Raw genomic sequence first — 26,698 nt, forward strand, 5'->3', positions numbered from 1 at the left:
ATGAAAAAAAATATCATGATGTCAAGATAATGGCACTAGCATGTACTTCATTTAAGAATTATATATTATATAATAGAATACCGGTAAATATTAAGTAGGTCCATTTTTTTTTCTACCAAGAAAAGTGCACTTATTAGTGAGAATATACTTATTTAAAGGTATTTTTGGGTTCATTGAGGTTAGCTAAATTTACTTGTTTTGGAAAGTCTTGACAAGCCAAATGTTCTTGTTCTATTGGCAGATAATTTTGCTTAGTTCAAATAAAATACCCCTCATTTTTGTATATTTTTTTCTTGTTTTTGAACACTGACTTTTTGCAGTGTGTGTAGTTGACCATCGTTTGTTTCTAGTATTTTGCTGTTAGACCACAGGCTGGTCAGAACTTCACTCCTCCGTCTTTCGGTGCGCTCACCCACTGAGTGTCTTCAGCAGTCAAAGGTTAGTAAAATGTCAAACGCTGCCCGCCACCCTTCTCTTTTCACTCAGAACCAGTTTCAGCGCATTCGAGCCCCGAGGTTTAACACTGAGCTAAAGTGCGGTGAAGAGGGACTGTGAAACATTATTTACCAGCACACACGCCGACAAATAGAGGAAAACAGAGCTAATCCCTCATGCTCCATGTGGTCTTACAGTCATGATGTACTCAAGAATCCAGGCGTGCATTTTTTGGGGTTATTTTTTTAGCTTGCAGTTTCTCCAACAATCGCTTCTGGTTGAATTTTTGACCACTCCTCTTGACAAAATTGGTGCAGTTCAGCTAAATTTGTTGGTTTTCTGACATGGACTTGTTTCTTCAGCATTGTCCACATGTTTAAGTCAGGACTTTGACGGTAGGGATGGTGTTCCTGGGATTAAAGGCCTCACCTTTTCTCCTCCAAACATATTGTGGCCAAACAGCTCAATTTTTGTTTCATCTAACCACAGAACTTTCCTCCAGAAGGTCTTATCTTTGTCCGTGTGATGTCAGATGAAACTTGCCAAGGGACATGTAAGCAAATATTAACATTGCTGTATGTATACTTTTGACCCAGCAGATTTGGTCACATTTTCAGTAGAGCCATAATAAATTCATAACAGAACCAAACTTCACAAATGTTTTTTGTGACAAACAAGTATGTGCTATCACAAAAAAATAAGAGTTGTAGAAATTATACCAAGCTCAAGACAGCCATGACAATATGTTCTTTACAAGTGTATGTCAACTTTTGACCACGCCTGTATGTCTACTCATTGTAATTTACCATAAATTCAGATATATAGGCCATTCATTTTTTCCTACAATTGGAACCCTGCGGCTTATAAAACGGTGCGGCTAAATTATGGATTTTTTTCCCCTAATTGCCGCAATGTTTTGTGTTAAATAGTTAGACTCTGAAAGGGTCAAGCGGTAGAAAATGGATGGCGTTTTCATTAAACCCAAGCATAGGACTGAAATGGGGTGTTGTTTGTGCTGTGGCGCCATCTTTTAGATGTGTCCGCTCACTGTAGAAAATGTACTTCCTGTTTTGCCTTGAACCGTCCATAGCATTACTGCTCGAAAGGATAATTTATTAATCACACCAAGCGAGGTTTGTAAGTTTCTCAATTTAACTAAAACTATTCATACTTACTAAACCGTCCCATGTGTGATGTCTGTAGGAATGTTTACGCGCGTAATGTAATGAAGATAGCGTCCTTAGCATTTGCTAATATGCTAACACGTCTTAGTATTATTAACTTACAACGGCATTCTTTTTGTATTGTTTCTGTTTCACAAATTCCTCAGTAAATTCACCAAAACGTCACTGTGGAGTTAGAGAGTCTGTTTAGCTGATTGGAGAGCTAGCTTCTGCAGCGAGTGGCTCCATGACGATGACTTTTGTTTTGTTTGATCAGCCGTTTTACTGCCGTGTTACAGACACCGTTTGGAAACAATTAAGGTATGTAAGTAATCATTTAAAGAATCTTTTTGTGTAAATAACTAATTTCTCAGCATATATATCTGCGGCTTACAGTCCGGCGCTGCTAATATATGGAAGCATTTTTTTTTCCTCCCAAAAATGTTGTGGGTGTGGCTTATATACCAGTGGGCTCTATAGTCCGGAAAATACAGTGTGTATATATATATATATATATATATATATATATATATATATATATATATATATATATATATATATATATATATATATATATATATATATATATATATATATATATATATATATATATATATATATATATATATATATATATATATACATACACACATATATATATATATATATATATGTATATATATATATATATATATATATATATATATGTATATATATATTGTTGCGTTTGACCAGATGTTCCTCCAAGTGGGATGTAAAACGCTGGTCAGTCCCAAGTTCCTTAGATGACATATAAACTGACTCAAAGGTACCACCAAGCACAGAATAGGTATGTTGTAATTTATTGTCAAATATTTGAGAATAGAGACCAGCCTCGAACAACACATACGAATGCGCAGCCCAAGTTGATCTGGCATTCCAAAGGAAAAAGCAACTCTTTTCACACAAAGAAAGCCCCCATCTCCCCCCCCCTCCTCTCAACACTGATAAGAAGAGAGACTTGGGGGTTGTGTTCACATTCCTGATGGTTTACGACCCTGTCTAAACAGGCAATCTGAAGACAAAGAGAAACTGGTATACAGAGTATACATGGAAAAATATGAGCTGATTCAAACATGATTATGAATAAAGAAATAACTCTTAAACATATGCATTATCCACAATATATATATATATATATATATATATATATATATATATATATATATATATATATATATATATATATATATATATATATATATATATATATATATATATATATATATATATATATATATATATATATATATATATATAACATAGGGGGTGATGGATCAACTTTATATTTAGTAAGAAATTCAAAACAACATCAGCGAGCTAAACTGTCCTCATTTTCAGCCGCCCTGCCGACACACACACACACACTGTCACTAGCCCTGTGGTGCGCTCACAGTTTGAACTTACTCACTATAACAGCCAGGTCACTACAATGATTCGGATGAAAAAACAAAACAACTTTACCTTGTCGGGTAATCTTCTTGACGTACAGTGGAAGGGGCGGGGAAGGGTGAGGCGTTGTCGACAACGCTGTGGATACTTCCTGAATGTTTTGAACCTTGTCCATTGCTTTGTTTGGACTCATATTGAGCTAGAGAAAAATAGAACATTTTTGTAAAAAAAAGCTTAAAAACTCTTAAAAAGCACACAACGTAGCAGTTAGCACGTTAGCAGAGGGCCTGAATCGCAACATTTTACTAGAACCCTGCACAGCAAAGTTAGCTTTGGTTTTCTTTCAAAATCATAACAAAAACACTTTGCAAAGAAAAAAAATGTGTGTTTTCTAAAATGTCGTGTAGAGACATGATTGGTAGGTAGGTGCAGTCAAAAACATCTTTCATTTAACAAAAAGAAGGGGGTTTTACTCTAAAAAAAAATCTAAATTGCCGAACAAAAAAGATCCCAGCTGGTGAAATGTAGAAAGTCACAAGGCGAGGGGCGTAATTACAGGTACTGGAAAAATCTTTCAGGGATGCATGAAAAACAATAATCCAGCAAATCCCAGCAGTCCAAACAACTCACACAACGGAACGTCAACAAAAACAATAAAATGACAGCTGTCTGCAACATAAATAGCACGCTGATTGCCAACAGCACACAGGTCGCCTACGGTGAGAAACAGGGAAAGGGAATACAAAATAAGAGTCAGTCACAGGAAATAATATTTTGCAATGAAAATTGACCCAACACTGCAGTAAATATTTGTATTAACCTACTTTTTGAATGCATCATGTGGAGCAGTCAGAAAACTGCTATTCCCTTTTGGTCAGTCTGTGCTGCGCACACATTTCTGCTCCTCTCCCGCTGGGTACCAGATTGCCTTTAAACCGGGACGCGGTCATTTGGCAGCAGGTTTTTAGGCCTGGGCGGCAACAATGTAGCGGCTTTGTGTCGCTGCAACGTTGCCGAGCATGGACTGATAGTGTGTTGTGATGATGAAAATGACCCATCCATTATTACATGTAATTGAAGTCAAAGTCATACAACATACTTGCAGGGTTCCGCTATAAAAAAAGAAAAAAAAAGAATACAAAACATTTTCAAACCTACTTTCAGTAACTAATTTGCATAATTGGCTATGACGCGTGTGTATAAAAAAAAAAAAGACAAAAAATGTACAGAATATATAAAGATAAATATGTGTTATTAGTTAGTATCAACAAGTGTTGTCCCGATACAAATATGTTGGTATTTCGATATTTTTCGGTACTTTTCGATACTTTTCTAAATAAAGGGGACCACAAAAATGTGCATTATTGGCTTTATCTTAACAAAAAATTGTCAGGCTTGGTCAAAAGATAGGACTCACATGCAGAGTAGGGATTAATTCGGCAGGCTTTTATTTTGAAAGCTTCCTTTCACCTCCAGAGTCAGGGCAATTCAATATAGGCTATAACTAAACTAGTCGGCGAAAAAGGTTCCAAAAAAAAAGGAACAACCGAAAATCACTCCAAAAGGAGGAAAACACAAAAACAATAATGAACTATACTTAGTTGGCGCCGTATATTCTATGAAATGTATTACAAACAAAAAAACGCTCCAACAGGGGGAAGAAACAATGGCTATGAAACTTCTACAGTCTCTAATCTAATAAAGGTCACTCAAAAAATTGAGGAAAAGGAAGAACTGTAAGAAAAACTGTAAACTCACCACTTCGGCTAAAAAACTATATAACACAAAATCACTCTGCTGAGGAGGAGAAAAAGAAAACTCAAAATATCAACGGAGGAATTCAGGATCAAGGTATTCAAACACGAGACGAGGCAAGGCATGGACAGGTTGCTAGAGAGGCACGAAAAAACGAGACAATCTGGCACAGAACAAAGGGAGGCGTGGGCTTATAAGACACATGAGGGTAATGGGGAACAGGTGGAAACAATCAGGGGTCAGGGATGACGTCAGACTGATGACACAAAAGGAAGGGCAAGTGACCTGAAACGAGAGGAGTTACTTTTCAAACTAAAACATGCAATTCACAAGACAGAAGAAACCACAAGACATCCTTCACAGCGGTGTGGCAAAACTCTCACGGTACATTAAACATATGTTTCTTATTGCAAGTTTTACCTTAAATAAAATGGTGAACATACAAGACAACTTGTCTTTTAGTAGTAAGTAAGCAAACAAAGGCTCCTAATTTAGTCTGCTGACATATGCAGTAACATATTGTGTCATTTTCCATTCTTTTATTTTGTCCAAATTATTAAGGACAAGTGGTAAAAAATGAATTATGAATCTCCTTGTTCAATTACTGTTAATATCTGCTTCCTTTCTCTTTTCACATGTTCTATCTACACTTCTGTTAAAATGTAATAATCACTTATTCTTCTTGTTGTTTGGATGCTTTACATTAGTTTTGGATGATACCACAAATTTATGTATCAATCCGATGCCAAGTAGTTACAGGATCATACATTGGTCATATTCAAAATCCTCATGTGTCCAGGGACATATTTACTTGGGGGTCGACCGGTACTTTATAGACGCGGTATAGTACACGAAATGCACAAAAAAAATATTTAGTCGATTGTGCCAGTTCTTCCACTTAAAATGATGACAGAGGTCTGTCATTTTTGTCATAGGTACACATAGGTACTTTTCAAATGTAAGAGACAGAATGTGAAAAAAAAACCCTCCAGGAAATCACATTGTAGGATCTTTTAAAGAATTTATTTGCAAATTATGGTGGAATATATTTGGTCACTAACAATTAGTTCAGCTCAATATTTTCTAACGTAACGTTTGTTGGCAATGACAGAGGTCAAACGTTTCCTTTAGGTCTTGCACATACTGTCGCTATTTTGGCCCTCTCTTCCATGCAGATCTCCTCTATAGCAGTGATGTTTTGGGACTTTCAACTCCCTCCATTGATGATAAACTTGTATGATGACTGAAATATGCTGATAGCAACCTAACCTATATATATATATTTGTACCATGAATTGATTAAACAGGTTGAAAAACGTATTCGGGTGTTACCATTTAGTGGTCAGTTGTACGGAATATGTACTGTACTGTGCAATCTACTAATAAAAGTTTCAATCAATCAATCAATCAATCCACAGGTTTTCTATTGGGCTGAGGTCTGGGGATTGGCTAGGCAACTCCATGACCTTGAAATGCTTCTTACGGAGCACACTCCTTAAGTTAAAGTCCCAACAATAGTCACACACACATTAGGTGTGGTGAAATTATCCTCTGCATTTGACCCATCCCCATGTTCACCCCCTGGGAAATGAGGGGAGCAGTGAGCAGCAGCGGTGGCCGTGCTCGGGAATCATTTTTGGTGATTCAACCCCCAATTCCAACCCTTGATGCTGAGTGCCAAGCAGGGAGGCAATAGGTCCCATTTTTATAGTCTTTGGTATGACTCACGACCTTCCAGTCTCAGGACGGACACTCTAACCACAAGGCCACTGAGCAGGTCGGGATCATTGCTGGAAGACTCAGCCCATGCTCTTGCTGATGGAAGGTTTTTGCTCAAAATTTCAGGACAGCTGGCCTCATTTAATCTTTCCTTAACGCGGATCAGTCGTCCGGTCCCTCAGAAAAACAGCCCAAACACATGATGTCTCTACAAACATGGTATGGTGTACTTGGAATGCAACTCAACGTTCTTCTTCATACCTAAACCAATTGGGTTTTTACCAAAAATGTCTATTTTGGGTTCATCATGACCACATTAAATTCTCCCAATCGTCCTCCGGAACCACCACGTGGTCACGGGCAAGCTTTAGACGGGCCTGGACAACCCCAGGACATTCTGTCCTGGGGTTTTTGCTCACCGTTCTTAGGTTTAGTTTGACCCCACGGGATGGGATATTGCGTGGATCCCCAGACCGAGGGAGATTATCAATGTTTATCTTCCATTTTCTAATAATTGCTCCACCAAGCTGCTTGCCTATTGTAGACTCACTCTTCCCAGGGACCACAGACCAAAGAGCTTTTCCTTTGACAGCTCTTTGGTCTTGGCCAGGGTGGATTTTGGAGTCGAAGTGTTTGAGGCTGTGGTCAAGTGTCTATTGTGTTGTACAGATAACGAGTTCAAAGGCCATTAATAAAGGTAACGGGCAATGGAAAGAAGAGCTTCTTAAAGAACTTGCAAGTTTGTGAGAGCCAGAAATATTGCTTGTTTGAAGATGTCCAAATACTTATTTTCCACCATGATTTGCAAATGAATTCTTTAAAAATCCTGTCACTCCCAGCTGAAGTGTACCCATGATAAAAATTACAGACCTCTGTCATCATTTTAAGTGGGAGAACTGTAGGAATCATGTTAAGTCAATAAAGTTTGGCTCTTAGGCTGCTAACTGAATGCTAACATACAATGGACAACCCCATTGACAGGCTAAAGGTAAATTAGCATTGCGATTGTTTTAAGCGTGTACGAATGATTAATGAATACAATTTTAACGTATACTAATTGACATAAAACAGCAAATGTTTTGCTACTTAGTCATGTAGCCGTTAACTTTGTACTACTTGGCCAAACCTACAGCTCTGTGTGCGGCCAGGCTACGGAAGCCTGTTGCTGTCAAATGTTTTTTCTTTTTTATCAAATTAATCACAGTTTTGAATTTGGATTAATCACAGTTTATTACTCGCATGCATAATTAAAAATAACTTAACATTTTGACACAGAGGCAATTCTATAGTTAGATGGTCATACAGGAAATTTTCTGAAATGTTTTACTTGAACGCCCGTCATTTATTAAACCGTACCTTTCACGTAACCTTGAGTGATTATAACATAAAGAAGCAAAATAAAATAAATAAATTGGGGGAATAATTTGCGTTTATACATGCTTAATGTGATGATATTTCATGATTAAATGCATGAATTAATGCATTAAGTTTGACTGCCCTAATATATATATGTATATTTATACACACACACACGTACATACACATGTATAATCACCTCTTATTATTCATGTTTAATCCACATTCCAAAATGTGATTAATCTGATTTAAAATGTGATTTAAATCTGTTTTATAGGACTGTCAAATAAAAACAAATTGACACCCATTATATAAATATATACATATATATGCATATATGTGTGTGTCTGTGCATTTACAAATGTGTTTGTATGTATACATATATGTAAATGTATACATATGTGTATATGTATATATGTGTATATTTATATGTATATACATATATATATTTATATGTATATACAGTATGTATGTGTGTATATATATATATATATATATATATTTATATCAATGTGTATATATGTATATATATGTATATTTATATCTAAATGTATATATGTGTATATATGTACATATGTGTATATATGTGTATATATTTAGGTGTATATGTATATGTATATCTAAATGTATATATGTGTGTATATATGTATGTATGTATGTATATATATGTGTACAGTATCTACATATATGTGTGTGTCTGTATACATATGTATATATGTGTATACATTTATACATATATATGTATACATGTATATCTGTGTATATATGTGTGTATATGTACACATACTGTATGTATATATAAAATATACATTCGTTTTTGGAAAATAACAATAATTTTTGTTTTTTTCAATATTTTTACTTGTGGCAGACCTAAATATACTATTGTCAGCCCGCCACAGGTATATGAATGTATGCCAAACGCTGACTTGTACTCCCACCTGGTGTTGTTGTAGACCGCAGCTTATCATTTACATTTCTACAAGGCCTACGGCTGCCTCCCGCTCCATAATGCATATCAGACACTCAGCTTCAGGCTCGCTCGCATGTAATACGAAAATTCAACACCGGTGTCCGGAATTTCCCTCGCAACCCTCATCACTCCGGGGGTTAATTGACTCTTAGAATCCATTTCCGCTCCTCGTCCGTCTCAGTTGCCAGGGACCATATCGATATGTCTTCATTATCCCGGCAAACAAAAGCAGCCGTTCCAGGCATAACAAGCCCCGTAATAATTTGCGTACCCGCGCTGCTGGTGAGAACTCCATCTCGACTCCGGTGTGCGCCGAGGTGCCATCAGTTTCCAGGGGCTGCTCTCCATCTGCTCGCATAGATAACACTTTCAATTCCATTTGTGCTGCAAGCTGAGCCACGCTCCTCTCCTGCTTCGGCTTGTGTTCGAGCTACGAGAAGAAAGACACGGACGGGATGTTGGAAACAAAACCCCAAAGGGCGCCTGTGTCTGCTCTCCCACTCACCAAATAATGAACTACTCGTGTGAAATGCACCTTCCGAGTCCCGGTAAAGCACACACACTTCCGCGTGTGTGTTCCATCTTTTGGCAAGCGGACGCTGTCGGATGATAATGAAATTGAACTGAAACCAGTCATGCATCTAAGTGCACGGGAACATTTCCCAGCTCCATGTGCGCCGGTTTCCCTGTAGCTAACGCGGCACAGTTTGCATGGGGTGTATTTTAATTAAAGTGGTTAGTCAGGTGCAGCAGGCCCTCGCAGCCATGACGGAGTACGAGATGACCACGAGGAGACGTCCGTCCATTTCTGGGTGCGTGTACGGATCAAAAGTGAAACAAAAATGGAGCTGTTTGGCCACAATACCCAGCAATATGTTTGAAGGAGAAAATGTGAGGCCTTTAATCCCAGGAACACCATTCCCACCGTCAAGCATGGTGGTGGTAGTATTATGTTCTGGGCCTGTTTTGCTGCCAATGGAACTGGTGTGTTACGTTTTGGGGGGCGCATTGCTGGTAGCGTGCAGGTAAGATTAAGGTCTTTTTAATAAATTAAACGCAGGACAAAAATACAACACTGCGGAGCTAAACATAGCCAAAATGTCACCAAGGGTGAAAAACGAGGAATGCTAGAGTGTACTGTAGTGGAATTTCTGACCTTTTCACCTTTTTCTATCGTGTACCATTTGAAGAGCATATGTGTGTAAAAGTTGAGCCTGTGGTCGTCCTGACATTGTACAAGATGTTTTGATTGTTTGTTATGGCTACGGGATTCAAGGATGTCGCGGAACAAACAGGTCCAGTTGGACCTTGACACACGAGGGAAACACATAAATAACCAAGTAGACCAAGTCTATGCATGATTCGCATGATTCTCGATTCATCCAACGTCTCCGGAGACGTTGTCTGTTTGCATGGCAATTCAATCCAACCTTGTACCGTTTGATTATGGGTAAATAAAACGTTTGTACTCAATTCAGATTCGGACATTCCACCACAGTACAAAGTTTACTAGAGAAAAACCGGGAGAACGTAACTATTGCCTATAGCACACATTGACCCGGCAACTAATGCTGGGTGACAGGAAACTATAAAGGGGAGTGATTAACCAAAACACCTAGTGGGAACACTAATTGCAAAACTAAGACAGTTGAGGAGAATCAGTGCCCATGGAAACCAAGAGAAAACAGGGAAAGAGGGGTGCACCCAGGGAACAGACTAAAACAGAAAAACTAACAAACCCAAATCATGCCATGACCCAGGTGACCGGATCATGACGTGGTGCTTTAAAGGCCTACTGAAACCCACTACTACCGACCACGCAGTCTGATAGTTTATATATCCATGATGAAATCTTAACATTGCAACACATGCCAATACGGCCGGGTTAACTTATAAAGTGCAATTTTGAATTTCCCGCCACACTTCCGGTTGAAAACGTCTAGATATGATGACGTATGCACGTGACATCAATGGTTGATACGGAAGTATTCGGACCCATTGAATCCAATACAAAAAGCTCTGTTTTCATCCCCAAATTCCACAGTATTCTGGACATCTGTGTTGGTGAATCTTTTGCAATTTGTTTAATGAACAATGGAGACTGCAAAGAAGAAAGCTGTAGGTGCGATCGGTGTATTAGCGGCTGGCTGCAGCAACACAACCAGGAGGACTTTGACTTGGATTCATTCACACCAGGTGTGAATGAATGATGGGTTCCCACTTCTCTGTGAGCGCTTTGAGTATCTAACAATAGAAAAGCGCGATATAAATCGAATCCATGATAAATCGAATCCATGATGATGGATAGCAGATGCGCTACCGTGAGTACAGCTTTGGTTTCCAAACATTTGATCGCTTGCCCGTACGTGCGTGTCGCTATGTGCATGTCACGTACGTAACTTTGGGGAAATATATGTTTCTTGCCGACTCTGATGGCGGCCGGGGTGTTGTCGAAAGCTACAACGCCGGCCGCCGCTGTCCCGTAGCTAAGTGAGCTTCAATGGCGTCATTAGCAACAGCATTGTTATGCTTCGCCAAGCTGGAAAGCATTAACCGTGTATTTACATGTCCATGGTTTAATAGTATTATTGATCTTCTGTCTATCCTTCCAGTCAGGGGTTTATTCATTTTGTTTCTATCTGCATTTGAGCCCGATGCTATCACGTTAGTTCAGTAGCTAAAGAGCTTCGCCGATGTATTGTCGTGGAGATAAAAGTCACTGTGAAAGTCCATTTCGCGTTCTCGACTCTCATTTTCAAGAGGATATAGTATCTGTGGTGGTTTAAAATACAAATCCGTGATCCACAACGGAAAAAGGAGAAAGTGTGGAATCCAATGAACCCTTGTACCTAAGTTACGGTCAGAGTGAAAAAAGATACGTCCTGCACTGCACGCTAGTCCTTCACTCTCACTTTCCTCATCCACAAATATTTCATCCTCGCTCAAATTAATGGGGTAATCGTCACTTTCTCGGTCCGAATCTCTCTCGCTGCATTGTAAACAATAGGGAAATGTGAGGAGTCCTTCCTCCGGTGACGTCACGCTACTTCCGGTATAGGCAAGGCTTTTTTTTTATCAGCGACCAAAAGTTGCGAACTTTATCGTCGTTGTTCTCTACTAAATCCTGTCAGCAAAAATATGGCAATATCGCGAAATGATCAAGTATGACACATAGAATGGATCTGTTATCCCCGTTTAAATAAAAAAATAATGAATTTCAGTAGGCCTTTAAATGGGACAATGGAAAAGGACAATAACCTCCAAATTCCTCAGGACAACCTAAAATCATCAGCCCGGAGGTTGGGTCTTGGGCGCATTTGGGTGTTCCAACAGGACAATGACCCCAAACACATGTCAAAAGTGGTAAAGGAATGGCTAAATCAGGCTAGAATTAAGGTTTTAGAATGGCCTCCCCAAAGTCCTGACTTAAATGTGTGGACAATGCTGAAGAAACAAGTCCATGTCAGAAAACCAACAAATGTATTATTCACATGTGAATTATTATTCACATGTGAATAATGCTGTATAATAGACTGTATTTATATTATTCACATGTAAAAAATACCCAAGTTTTTATTGTTTATTGTGAGCGAACTGTGGTGCTGAATTTCCCCCAGGGATCAATAAAGTACTTTCTATTCTATTCTATTCTATTCTAAATTTAGCCAATTTTGTTAAGAGGAGTGGTCAAAAATTCAACCAAAAGCTTGCCAGAAGCTTGTGGATGGCTACCAAAAGTGCCTTATTGCAGTGAAACTTGCCAAGGGACATGTAAAAAAAATATTAACATTGCTGTATGTATACTTTTGACCCAGCAGATTTGCTCACATTTTCAGTAGACCCATAATAAATTCATAAAAGAACCAAACTTCATGACTGTTTTTTTTGTGACCGACAAGCATGTGCTCCAATCACTCTATCACAACAAAAATACGAATGGTAGAAATGATTGGAAACTCAAGACAGCCATGACATTATGTTCTTCACAAGTGTATGTAAACTTTTGACCGCGACTGCGTGTGATGGTGGAGCTGTTTTGTTGTTGCTGCCAATTTCAACGTCTATTGTCCTCCATCAGGCACAGCAGGATGTTATCAGCCTCAGCCAGGTCTACCTTCCTACGACCGGCAGTGCGTTAGTGTGTGTGTGTGAGAGAGAGAGAAAGAGAGAGGGACGGCGAGCAAGAAAGAGCAAAGGTCTACTCCGTGAACATGACTGGCGGAGATAGCGCGACTCCCACTGGGTAACAAGCAAAGAAATGTTAAAGATGTTCTTTGGAGAACCCCGCATAAATCCTATGCCTGAAAACCTGATTGTTCTCAAACTTGTTTCACCAAGTACCACCTCAGAAAACACTTGGCTCCCCAAGTACCACCAACAATAACATGCAGTAGCGTAGTAGGTAGAGGAATTCATTAAAAACAAGGCAGTAAAACTATATAACAAATATATCGTAAATTCTGGACTATAAACCGCTACTTTTTTCCGACGTTTTGAACCCTGCGGCTTATAAAACGGTGCGGCCCGGATCATGTGTTGTTATATTCTGTTAGTTTTGGACTCCCTGAGTTCCTGTTTTTGTTCACCCTTGTTTGTTTTTAGTTACCATGGGTGCTTATTGTTTCCACCTGTCTCTGATTGGTGCTCGAGACGCTCACCTGTTTCCCAAGCCCTAATCAGCCCTATTCTGTTAGTTTTGGACTCCCTGAGTTCCTGTTTTTGTGCACCCTTGTTTGTTTTTAATTACCATGGGTGCTTATTGTTTCCACCTGTCTCTGATTGGTGCTCGAGACGCTCACCTGTTTCCCAAGCCCTAATCAGCCCTATTCTGTTAGTTTTGGACTCCCTGAGTTCCTGTTTTTGTGCACCCTTGTTTGTTTTTAATTACCATGGGTGCTTATTGTTTCCACCTGTCTCTGATTGGTGCTCGAGACGCTCACCTGTTTCCCAAGCCCTAATCAGCCCTATTCTGTTAGTTTTGGACTCCCTGAGTTCCTGTTTTTGTTCACCCTTGTTTGTTTTTAGTTACCATGGGTGCTTATTGTTTCCACCTGTCTCTGATTGGTGCTCGAGACGCTCACCTGTTTCCCGAGCCCTAATCAGAGGGACTATTTAATCCTGCCTTTGCCGGTCAGTCGGCCTGGCTTCATTGTTTGCTTCATGCCACAGTATTCCGTATCTCTAGTCTATGCTTTAGCTTTAGCGTCCAGTGCGATCGGCTTGTTTTCTGTTTTTGTACTTCTTTGATTTTTGAGGAATAAATCATGTTCATACCTGCATGCCTTGTCCGGAGTTGTCCGTCTGCATCCCGAGGGGAACGAACTGCGACCCCCCCTGCCATAATAGATTTTTATAATGCAAATAGTAATAAAAAACCAAACAAGCTAAGACACCGACCTGTTGTGCTATTGTTTGTGCTATGGGTGCAGTGCCCTTCTGTTGAGACTGAGCTTTCAATTGCTGCTCCATATTCTAACCGTCCGTAGCGTTTTTCTACTGGTATGGATTCTCCATTCATCACTCCAAGCAACGTTGGTAAGTTTTTACAATATAACTAAAACAATTCTTACTTACTAAACCTTCCCATGTGTGATGTCTGTAGGAGTGTTTTTGTCAGGTTCAAACACTGATGACATCTATTAAAACAGACGAGAAGCAAGGAATCATGCAGAGACAGAGTAAAATTTTGCTCAATTGAGGAAATATGTAATTCGGGCTGTACTCTAGTTACAGATCCAAACTTCGCTCTGAAGTCTAGCCCACGTGCTTCGTCTATTTTTTTGGGAGGTCTCTGGTTACATCACTGAAGCTGTCGCTGAGGGAATGGGGTTAATCTCGACAGCTCCAGTTAGACAAGATGATTATACAAGAAATGCAAATGTGTTGACGCTGGTGATATCGCCTTGTCTCTGCTCTGTCTGCGTCACGGCGGTGTTCGGCCTTGGCAGTCAGCAGACGTTCCTGGACACAGACACTGATACGAGACTGGCTTGCAATCTTTTGGATTGCCAGCTTTGCACAGACAAAGAAAAATACCACTTCAGCACAATTAATAATAACTATAGCAACGGCCCTTAAGCATAAGAGTTGTGTGATAATATATACATAATTATTCTAACATTTTTCATGTATATTTGTACGTGCTAGCGTATTGTAATGAAGCCTTGTTGGCATGAGCTAATATGCTAACACGCTTACAACGGCATTCTTTTTTTTAAAAAACTGTGCCAGTTTTGTAAATTCACCAAAACATCACCGTGGAGATGTTGAGTCTGTTTAGCTCAGGGGTGCCCAAACTACGGCCCGTAGTAAAGGAATGGCTAAATCAGGCTAGAATTAAAGTTTTAGAATGGCCTCCCCAAAGTCCTGACTTAAATGTGTGGACAATGCTGAAGAAACAAGTCCATGTCAGAAAACCAACACATTTAGCTGAACTGCACCGATTTTGTCAAGAGGAGTGGTCAAAAATTCAACCAGAAGCTTGCCAGAAGCTTGTGGATGGCTACCAAAAGCACCTTATTGCAGTGAAACTTGCCAAGGGACATGTAACTGCACTGGTTTTGGGTTTTGTGCACAGAAGGTTATTGGCATTTTTTTTAGTCGGAATAGACGACTTCCATTGGTAGCTGTCTCGTTCTAGCAGGTTTTTTTTTTTACTATTTAGACAGATATGTGTTCTTGACAAACGAGACTTTAATTCTGCTTACTTAAACAAGCGTTCTACTTCTTTTTCTGTCGGTGCCAAGAAAAAGTCGGAATAGATGACTTCCATCGGTAGCTGTCTCGTTCTAGCAGTTTTTTACTATTTATGTTGTCTTTATAGCGAGTCTTTGACTTGAATTCTGCTTACTTAAACAAGCGTTCTACTTCTTTTTCTGACGGTGCCAAGAAAAAGTCGAAATAGACGACTTCCATCGGTAGCTGCCTCGTTCAACCAGTTTTTTACTATTTAGGTTTTTCTTGATAGCGTGTCTTTGACTTGAATTCTGCTTACTTTAACAAGCGTTCTACTTCTTTTTCTGTCGGTGCCAAGAAAAAGTCGGAATAGACGACTTCCATCGCTAGCTGCCTCGTTCTAGCAGTTTTTTACTATTTATGTTGTCTTTATAGCGAGTCTTTGACTTGAATTCTGCTTACTTAAACAAACGTTCTACTTCTTTTTCTGTCAGTGCCAAGAAAAAGTCGGAATAGACGACTTCCATCGCTAGCTGCCTCGTTCTAGCAGTTTTTTACTATTTATGTTGTCTTTATAGCGAGTCTTTGACTTGAATTCTGCTTACTTAAACAAGCGTTCTACTTCTTTTTCTGTCAGTGCCAAGAAAAAGTCGGAATAGACGACTTCCATCGCTAGCTGCCTCGTTCTAGCAGTTTTTTACTATTTATGTTGTCTTTATAGCGAGTCTTTGACTTGAATTCTGCTTACTTAAACAAGCGTTCTACTTCTTTTTCTGTCTGTGCCAAGAAAAAGTCGGAATAGACGACTTCCATCGGTAGCTGTCTCGTTCTAGCAGTTTTTTACTATTTATGTTGTCTTTATAGCGAGTCTTTGACTTTAATTCTGCTTACTTAAACAAGCGTTCTACTTCTTGTAATATTAACATTGCTGTATGTATACTTTTGGTCACATTTTCAGTAGACCCATAATAAATTCATGAAAGAACCAAACTTCATGAATGTTTTTTGTGACCAACAAGTATGTGCTCTATCACAAAAAAATAAAAAATTGTAGAAATTATTGGAAACTCAAGACAGCCATGACATTATGTCCTTTACAAGTGTATGTACATTTCTGACCACGACTGTAACTGATCTAATAACATGGTCAGAGTGCAGAAGCGTTACCACCGTGATGTCAATCACCGAAAATAGCCAAATGTTTTTGGAGCGCAATATTCAACATGGCTGACTGAATTTGTGGCATTTTGGGATGTTTTAAACAATGTTTTTCCACATACTTTGCGGATTGCAAACACAACTGGATATGGTTTAATGGATGCAATGAAACAGAAATAAGCATATAAAGGCAACTTCTTTTTCCACTCTACTGGTACTTCCTCCCACTTCCAAAGACATGCACCTGGGGATAGGTTGATTGGCAACACTAAATTGGCCCTAGTGTGTGAACGTTGTCTGTCTATTTGTGTTGGCCCTGCGATGAGGTACCCCGCCTTCCGCCCGATTGTAGCTGAGATAGGCTCCAGCACCCCCCTGTTAGAATAATTATGTATATATTATCACACAACTTTTATGCTTAAGGGCCGTTGCTATAATTATTGTCAATTGCGCTGAAGTGATTATGTTTCTTTGTCTGTGCAAAGCTGGCAATCCAAAAGATTGCAAGCCAGTCTCGTATCAGTGTCTGTGTCCAGGAACGCCGTGACGCAGACAGTGCAGAGACAAGGCGATAACACCAGTGTCAACACATTTGCATTTCTTGTATAATCATCTTGTCTAACTGGAGCTGTCGAGATTAACCCCATTCCTTCAGCGACAGCTTCAGTGATGTAACCAGGGACCTCCCAAATAAATAGACCAGGGGCGTCAAACGTACGGGCCGAGGGCCGGATCAGGCCCGCGGACAGGTTTTATCCGGCCCGCGGGATGAGTTTGCTAAGTATAAAAATTAATCTGAACCTTTTGAATGAAAGAAACTGCTGTTCTAAATGTGTCCACTGGATGTCGCAATAGCAATTCTTTGTATCGTTGTAGATGATGCTATATATGTACAAAATAAACAACATGATGTTAGTACATCAGTCGAGGAAAATGATCAAACTACATAAATAACAAACATTTTCATATATTTTTTTTATTTTGATAGATTGAAAATTAACACCAATGATTTGACTGATGAACATTGTCACATAATTTATTCAGAAAATATAAATAACGACAAATAAAGATAGAATACTATTAACTGCAACATGTAAGTGTAAAAAAACAACAACAATATTATGATTTGTACAATTTCAGAATGTGCTTGTTTTATTTTTTTTTAAACAAAGAAAAAGATCTGAAGTTGTCTTTATATTTAAGTTATCGTGCTGTGATTTTACTAGTCCGGCCCATTTGGGAGTAGATTTTTCTCCATGTGGCCCCCGATCTAAAATGAGTTTGACACCCCTGAAATAGACTCTTTGGGAGCAGTGGTTCTTAACCTTGTTGGAGGTACCGAACCCACCAGTTTCATATGCGCATTCACCGAACCCTTCTTTAGTGAAAAATAAGGTGTTTTTTTCTTAATTGAATCTTAATTTATAAATATGAATCATGAAATTATGTTATTATATTAAATAAATACTAATAAATATATATTTTACAAACAGAAAGTTACAGGAATGTACACATGATCCCATGTTTACATCTCATTGTGCAACATGTGAATGTTTTAGTGGGAACTAAATGCGATATCTGAAAGGGGTGCAAATTATTTCCAAAGCAGGAACCCCACCCAGACATACAATACTAGTGCACAGCTCATGAAAAACAATATTTTTTGTTATTGTTATTGTAAGTGGGCCAAAACACTTATATTAGAAAATAAGCTAATGGAAATGACTGCTGTCATTTGATTATAATAATAAAACATTTAACTTGTTATTTAGTCAGGTTTGGGACAGGTGTGCTGCTTGTTCACCCCCCTGGGAGGTGAGGGGAGCAGTGGGCAGCAGCGGTGCCGCGCCCGGGAATCATTTTGGTGATTTAACCCCCAATTCCAACCCTTGATGCTGAGTGCCAAGCAGGGAGGTAATGGGTCCAATTTTTTTATAGTCTTTGGTATGACTCGGCCGGGGGTTTGAACTCACAACCTACCGATCTCAGGGCGGACTAGAGGGAACATTGTTTGGGGGTATCCATAATACGTCGATAGGGAAAAGTTTTTATTTACACGATGAGTCGGGTGTGTCTTGACCTCCGCGGCGGAGGCTCCACCGAACCCCTAGGGTTCGATCGAACCCAGGTTAAGAACCACTGAAATAGAGGAAGCACGTGGGCTAGACTTCAGAGCGAAGTTTGGATCTTTAACTAGAGTACAGCCCAAATAACGTATTTCCTCAATTGAGCAAAATTTAACCCTGTCTCTGCATGATTCCTTGCTTCTCGTCTGTTTTAATAGATGTCATCAGTGTTTGAACCTGACACCCCCGCGATCCCGAAGGGAATAAGCGGTAGAAAATGAACGGATGGGTGGTACTTTAACTTAGTTTTTAAACACGAGGAGAGAGACCTTGTGACTAATTGCTATTAATTATTTAAATGTGATTGAAGTGATACAATTTTTATTATGACAGCACTACTAAAAACATCTAATTATGTGCATTGAAAAGAAATGCAGTGTGGAGATAATTTGCGGACTTTTCTCCATAAAATGAATAAAATAAGATAAAAAGATGGCAGTATTTGTTCTGGATTAGCAGGAGTTTGTACTCGCGATGTTGCCAGATCACTTTTTGAGAGGTTTCCATGACAGATGGTGACAAGCATCAGGTCAGGGAGAGACGGCGGGTTTTTCGGAGAGACTCTCTGGGGAGAGCGAGACGACGTTTCCACTGCTCATTGCAGCTTCAAACAGAACTCCGAAAATTCTAGAATTCTAGAAACGTTTAATCCACATTTCGTTTTATTCCAGGGGGGTTTAATGTTACGAGATACAAGGTGGTAGTGACATTTCATAACATTTCTTTCCGTCTCATCGCAGTCATGGAGTCGCCAATGTGTGCTGCCGCTGTGCTCCCATGCTCATCTTCAGAGTCAGTCAGCGGGAATGCAGACGAATGTAATGACAGGGTTGCAGGCTGCAGCCCGGCGTATCTAATATGAATCTGTCAGGTTATCACACATGGTCTATTGATCCTCCAAACCTGGCCTGCTTTCTTTCCTCGTTCCAGATTGAAGGTTTTGCAGCACGGGTAACAAAAAAAAAAAAAAAAACGGAACGTTGTGGAAAATGGGGGAGTCGGCGGAATGTATAATTAATGGTGTTATTCAACATTTTGACTTGGGGCAAAAAAAAAAAAATTGGCCAGGGGCTAAAAGTAGCATGTAAAGTACAAAACCCAAAACCGGTGAAGTTGGCATGCTGTGTAAATGGTAAATAAAAACAGAATACAATGATTTGCAAATCCTTTTCAACTTATATTCAATTGAATAGACTGCAAAGACAATATACTTAATGTTCAAACTGAGAAACTATTTTTTTGGCAAATAATCATTACGTTGGACTTTAATGGCAGCAACAAATTGCAAAAAAGTTTGCGCAGGGGCATTTTTACCACTGTGTTACATGGCCTTTCCTTTTAAACAACACTCAGTAAACGTTTGGGAACAGAGGAGACACATTTTTGAAGCTTTTCAGGTGGAATTCTTTCCCATTCTTGCTTGATGTACAGTTTAAGTTGTTCAACAGTCCGGGGGTCTCCGTTGTGGTATTTTAGGCTTCATAATGAACCACACATTTTCAATGGGAGACAGGTCTGGACTACAGGCAGGCCAGTCTAGTACCCGCACTCTTTTACTATGAAGCCACGTTGATGTAACACGTGGCTTGGCATAGTCTTGCTGAAATAAGCAGGGGCGTCCATGATAACGTTGCTTGGATGGCAACATATGTTGCTCCAAAACCTGTATGTACCTTTCAGCATTAATGGTGCATTCACAGATGTGTAAGTTACCCATGTCTTGGGCACTAATTCACCCCCATACCATCACAGATGCTGGCTTTTCAACTTTGCGCCTATAACAGTTCTTTTCCACCGTTTCCAAAAACAATTTGAAATGTGGACTCTCTCAGACCGCAGAACAATTTGCATCAGTCCATCTTAGATGAGCTCGGGCCCAGCGAAGCCGGCGGCGTTTCTGGGTGTTGTTGATAAATGGCTTCGGCTTTGCATATTAGAGTTTTAACTTGCACTTACAGATGTAGCGACAAACTGCAGTTACTGACAATGGTTTTTCTGAAGTGTTCCTGAGCCCATGTGGTGATATCCTTTACACACCGATGTCGCTTTTTGATGCAGTACCGCCTGAGGGATCAAAGGTTTTGTGTATTCAATGTTACCTAAATTCCTTGCAATAGCTCGTTGAGAAATGTTGTTCTTAAACTGTGCGATAATTTGCTCACGCATTTGTTGACAAAGTGGTGACCCTCGCCCCATCCTTGTTTGTGAATGACTGAGCATTTCATGGAAGCTGCTTTTATACCCAATCATGGCACCCACCTGTTCCCAATTAGCCTGCTCACCTGTGGGATGTTCCAAATAAGTGTTTGATGAGCATTCCTCAACTCTCTGTCTTTTTTGCCACTGGTGCCAGCTTTTTTGAAACATGTTGCAGGCTTTAAAATCCAAATGAGCTAATATTTGCAAAAAATATTAACGTTTTCCAGTTTGAACATTAAATATCTTGTCTTTGCAGTCTATTCAATTGAATATAAATTGAAAAGGATTTACAAATTATTGTATTCTCTTTTTATTCACGATTTACACAACGTGCCAACTGCACTGGTTTTGGGTTTTGTGCACAGAAGGTTATTGGCATTTTTTTCAGTCGGAATAGACGACTTCCATTGGTAGCTGTCTCGTTCTAGCAGGTTTTTTTTTTACTATTTAGACAGATGTGGGTTCTTGACAAACGAGACTTTAATTCTGCTTACTTAAACAAGCGTTCTACTTCTTTTTCTGTCGGTGCCAAGAAAAAGTCGGAATAGACGACTTCCATCGGTAGCTGTCTCGTTCTAGCAGTTTTTTACTATTTATGTTGTCTTTATAGCGAGTCTTTGACTTGAATTCTGCTTACTTAAACAAGCGTTCTACTTCTTTTTCTGTCGGTGCCATGAAAAAGTCGGAATAAACGACTTCCATCGGTAGCTGCCTCATTCTAGCAGTTTTTTACTATTTAGGTTTTTCTTGATAGCGAGTCTTTGACTTGAATTCTGCTTACTTAAAAAAGCGTTCTACTTCTTTTTCTGTCGGTGCCAAGAAAAAGTCGGAATAGACGACTTCCATCGGTAGCTGCCTCGTTCTAGCAGTTTTTTACTATTTAGGTTTTTCTTGATAGCTAGTCTTTGACTTGAATTCTGCTTACTTAAACAAGCGTTCTACTTCTTTTTCTGTCGGTGCCAAGAAAAAGTCGGAATAAACGACTTCCATCGGCAGCTGCCTCATTCTAGCAGTTTTTTACTATTTAGGTTTTTCTTGATAGCTAGTCTTTGACTTGAATTCTGCTTACTTAAACAAGCGTTCTACTTATTTTTCTGACGGTGCCAAGAAAAAGTTGGAATAGACGACTTCCATCGCTAGCTGCCTCGTTCTAGCAGTTTTTTACTATTTATGTTGTCTTTATAGCGAGTCTTTGACTTGAATTCTGCTTACTTAAACAAACGTTCTACTTCTTTTTCTGTCAGTGCCAAGAAAAAGTCGGAATAGACGACTTCCATCGCTAGCTGCCTCGTTCTAGCAGTTTTTTACTATTAATGTTGTCTTTATAGCGAGTCTTTGACTTGAATTCTGCTTACTTAAACAAACGTTCTACTTCTTTTTCTGTCAGTGCCAAGAAAAAGTCGGAATAGACGACTTCCATCGCTAGCTGCCTCGTTCTAGCAGTTTTTTACTATTTATGTTGTATTTATAGCGAGTCTTTGACTTGAATTCTGCTTACTTAAACAAACGTTCTACTTCTTTTTCTGTCGGTGCCAAGAAAAAGTCGGAATAGACGACTTCCATCGGTAGCTGCCTCGTTCTAGCAGTTTTTTTACTATTTATGTTGTCTTTATAGCGAGTCTTTGACTTGAATTCTGCTTACTTAAACAAGCGTTCTACTTCTTTTTCTGTCGGTGCCAAGAAAAAGTCGGAATAGACGACTTCCATCGCTAGCTGCCTCGTTCTAGCAGTTTTTTACTATTTATGTTGTCTTTATAGCGAGTCTTTGACTTGAATTCTGCTTACTTAAACAAGCGTTCTACTTCTTTTTCTGTCGGTGCCAAGAAAAAGTCGGAATAAACGACTTCCATCGGTAGCTGCCTCGTTCTAGCAGTTTTTTACTATTTATGTTGTCTTTATAGCGAGCTTTGACTTGAATTCTGCTTACTTAAACAAACGTTCTACTTCTTTTTCTGTCAGTGCCAAGAAAAAGTCGGAATAGACGACTTCCATCGGTAGCTGCCTCATTGTAGCAGTTTTTTACTATTTAGGTTTTTCTTGATAGCGAGTCTTTGACTTGAATTCTGCTTACTTTAACAAGCGTTCTACTTATTTTTCTGTCGGCGGTGAGAAAAAGTCGGAATAGACGACTTCCATCGGTAGCTGCCTCATTCTAGCAGTTTTTTACTATTTAGGTTTTTCTTTATAGCGAGTCTTTGACTTGAATTCTGCTTACTTTAACAAGCGTTCTACTTATTTTTCTGTCGGCGGTGAGAAATAGTCGGAATAGACGACTTCCATCGGTAGCTGCCTCGTTCTAGCAGTTTTTTACTATTTAGGTTTTTCTTGATAGCGAGTCTTTGACTTGAATTCTGCTTACTTAAACAAGCGTTCTACTTCTTTTTCTGACGGTGCCAAGAAAAAGTCGAAATAGACGACTTCCATCGGTAGCTGCCTCGTTCAACCAGTTTTTTACTATTTAGGTTTTTCTTGATAGCGTGTCTTTGACTTGAATTCTGCTTACTTTAACAAGCGTTCTACTTCTTTTTCTGTCGGTGCCAAGAAAAAGTCGGAATAGACGACTTCCATCGCTAGCTGCCTCGTTCTAGCAGTTTTTTACTATTTATGTTGTCTTTATAGCGAGTCTTTGACTTGAATTCTGCTTACTTAAACAAACGTTCTACTTCTTTTTCTGTCAGTGCCAAGAAAAAGTCGGAATAGACGACTTCCATCGCTAGCTGCCTCGTTCTAGCAGTTTTTTACTATTTATGTTGTCTTTATAGCGAGTCTTTGACTTGAATTCTGCTTACTTAAACAAGCGTTCTACTTCTTTTTCTGTCAGTGCCAAGAAAAAATCGGAATAGACGACTTCCATCGCTAGCTGCCTCGTTCTAGCAGTTTTTTACTATTTATGTTGTCTTTATAGCGAGTCTTTGACTTGAATTCTGCTTACTTAAACAAGCGTTCTACTTCTTTTTCTGTCGGTGCCAAGAAAAAGTCGGAATAGACGACTTTCATCGGTAGCTGTCTCGTTCTAACAGTTTTTTACTATTTTTGTTGTCTTTATAGCGAGTCTTTGACTTGAATTCTGCTTACTTAAACAAGCTTTCTACTTATTTTTCTGTCGGCGGTGAGAAAAAGTCGGAATAGACGACTTCCATCGGTAGCTGCCTCGTTCTAGCAGTTTTTTACTATTTAGGTTTTTCTTGATAGCGAGTCTTTGGCTTTAATTCTGCTTACTTAAACAAGCATTCCACTTCTTTTTCTGTTGGTGCCAAGAAAAAGTCGGAATAGACGACTTCCATCGGTAGCTGCCTCATTCTAGCAGTTTTTTACCATTTAGGTTCTTCTTTCTTTATCTTGACAAGCGAGTCTTTGACTTGAATTCTGCGTACTTAAACAAGCTTACTACTTCTTTTTCTGTCGGTGCCAAGAAGGAACAAAAAGCCGTTAACCCTTTAACGCATAAACACATGCATCGCGACATTCTGAACACCTATTTTTGCCCCGACTGTGCTGCAGAACCACACACCCTCGGGGGTGTTAAACCTTGGAAGTCGCAATGTTTTCCTGTATTAATCACGGCTAACGGGAGGCCTGTCTGACTTGATAATAGCTTACAAGCTCTTTTTGAGCCCATCACATCTGCTGAAGCCTCCTGACATACAAGGTCTTTTCAAGAATAAATTTGTCCTGCGCTTTTTTTCTGAACAGTGCACGTGTCCTGGGGGCTGCACGCCCTCGCCAATTTGAATCTGTTTGCCTAATTAATAAATGTTAGCGCTTAATAAGTTGTGACAGAAAATTAATGGCCCTGGCCAGGCCGGGTGTGTGAAGGTCATGGTGGAGGCTGATAGATGATGGTTTAATTGCTTTTTTTTTTTTTTACTCAACTGCAGTCATTTAGCCAAGCACAACATCCTGAAAGCTTCCAGATGGCCAATTCCAGCAATTGAATTTAGAAACACTGTTTTAGATGTTCTCTGTCAAAACTAAAGTATTTCAGTTATTTCATATGAATGAAAGATTTGCTTTTGCCATATTTTTTTTGGGGCCATAGGGCAATGAGCGGGTCTAGTCAGGTCTGTTTTCATACAAAAGGCAGATTTTTTTTTTCGACATTAAAACACTTCCTTGTGGTCTACGTAACATGTAATGGTGGTTCTTTGGTCAAAATGTTGCATAGATTATGTTTTACAGACCATCTTCAAGCCGCTTTCTGACCTTCTCTACAGGATGTGCTGTTTTGTGGGCGGTCTTATTTACGTGCCTCCACTTCGACAGCTCGACAGCGTCTTCTCCCGAATGTAAAAATTCAGTCACTTTTTGTAGCGGATATATTTCTCAGATTTAACTCACTTTTCTCAGATTAAGCACATTTTCATCACATTTAAGTTTAAACTAAATATTGACTCTAAATATTATATATACAGTCGTGGTCAAAAGTTTACATACACTTGTAAAGAACATCATGTCATGGCTGTCTTGAGTTTCCTACGGAGCCCCTAAAGGGACATGGGGGAAATTTTTTTTTAATATATATATTTTTATTTTTGTATTTTTTATTTTTTAGCTATGTATCTCGTGCACAAGAGAAACTATCTCATGCGCATGAGAAACATGTCTAAAAAATTATACATTATTTAAAACATTTTTTTTTAGACATGTATCTCGTGCGCACGAGAAAGTTTCTTGTGCGCATGAGATAGATTCTCGTGCGCATGAGATACATGTCTAAAAAAATAAAATTAAAAAAATAAATATTTAAATTTTTATTTTTATAACTTTATAAAAAATTATATTATAATAACATTTTTTATAATTTTATTTTATTTTATAAAGTTTCTCGTGCGCACGAGATACATGTCTAAAAAAATAAAAATAAAATAAAAAATACATTATTTAAAACAAATTTTTTTTTAGACATGTATCTCGTGCGCATGAGATAGATTCTCGTGCGCACGAGATACATGTCTAAAAATTTTTTTTTTTTAAATTATACATTATTTAAAAAACATTTTTTTTAGACATGTATCTCGTGCGCACGAGAAAGTTTCTTGTGTGCATGAGATAGATTCTCGTGCGCATGAGATACATGTCTAAAAAAATAAAATAAAAAAAATAAATATTAAAATTTTTATTTTTATAACTTTATAAAAAAATTATATTATAACAACATTTTTTATAATTTTATTTTATTTAATAAAGTTTCTCGTGCGCACGAGATACATGTCTAGAAAAAAAAAATTAAAAAAAATTATACATTTAAAATTTTTTTTTTTTTTTTAAATTATTCATTATTTAAAAAACATTTTTTTTAGACATGTATCTCGTGCGCACGAGAAAGTTTCTTGTGCGCATAAGATAGATTTTCGTGCCCACGAGATACATGTCTAAAAAATAAAAAAAAAAAAAAAAATATTAAAAATTGTATTTTTTATTTTCATAACTTTATAAATAATTATATTATAATAAAAACATTTATAATTGTATTTTATTTTATAAAGTTTCTCGTGTGCACGAGATAAATGTCTAAAAAAAAAATGTTTTTAAATAAAAAATTTTAACAAATTATAACAATTTATTTTCCCCCCCCATATCCTTTTAGGGGCTCCGTAGTTTCCAATAATTTCTACAATTCTTGTTTTTTGTGTGATAGAGTGATTGGAGCACATACTTGTTGGTCAACAAAAAAAATTCATGAAGTTTGGTTCTTTTATGAATTTATTATG

Source organism: Entelurus aequoreus, linkage group LG02, assembly GCF_033978785.1.
Source record: "Entelurus aequoreus isolate RoL-2023_Sb linkage group LG02, RoL_Eaeq_v1.1, whole genome shotgun sequence".
Classification (NCBI taxonomy): Eukaryota; Metazoa; Chordata; class Actinopteri; order Syngnathiformes; family Syngnathidae; genus Entelurus; species Entelurus aequoreus.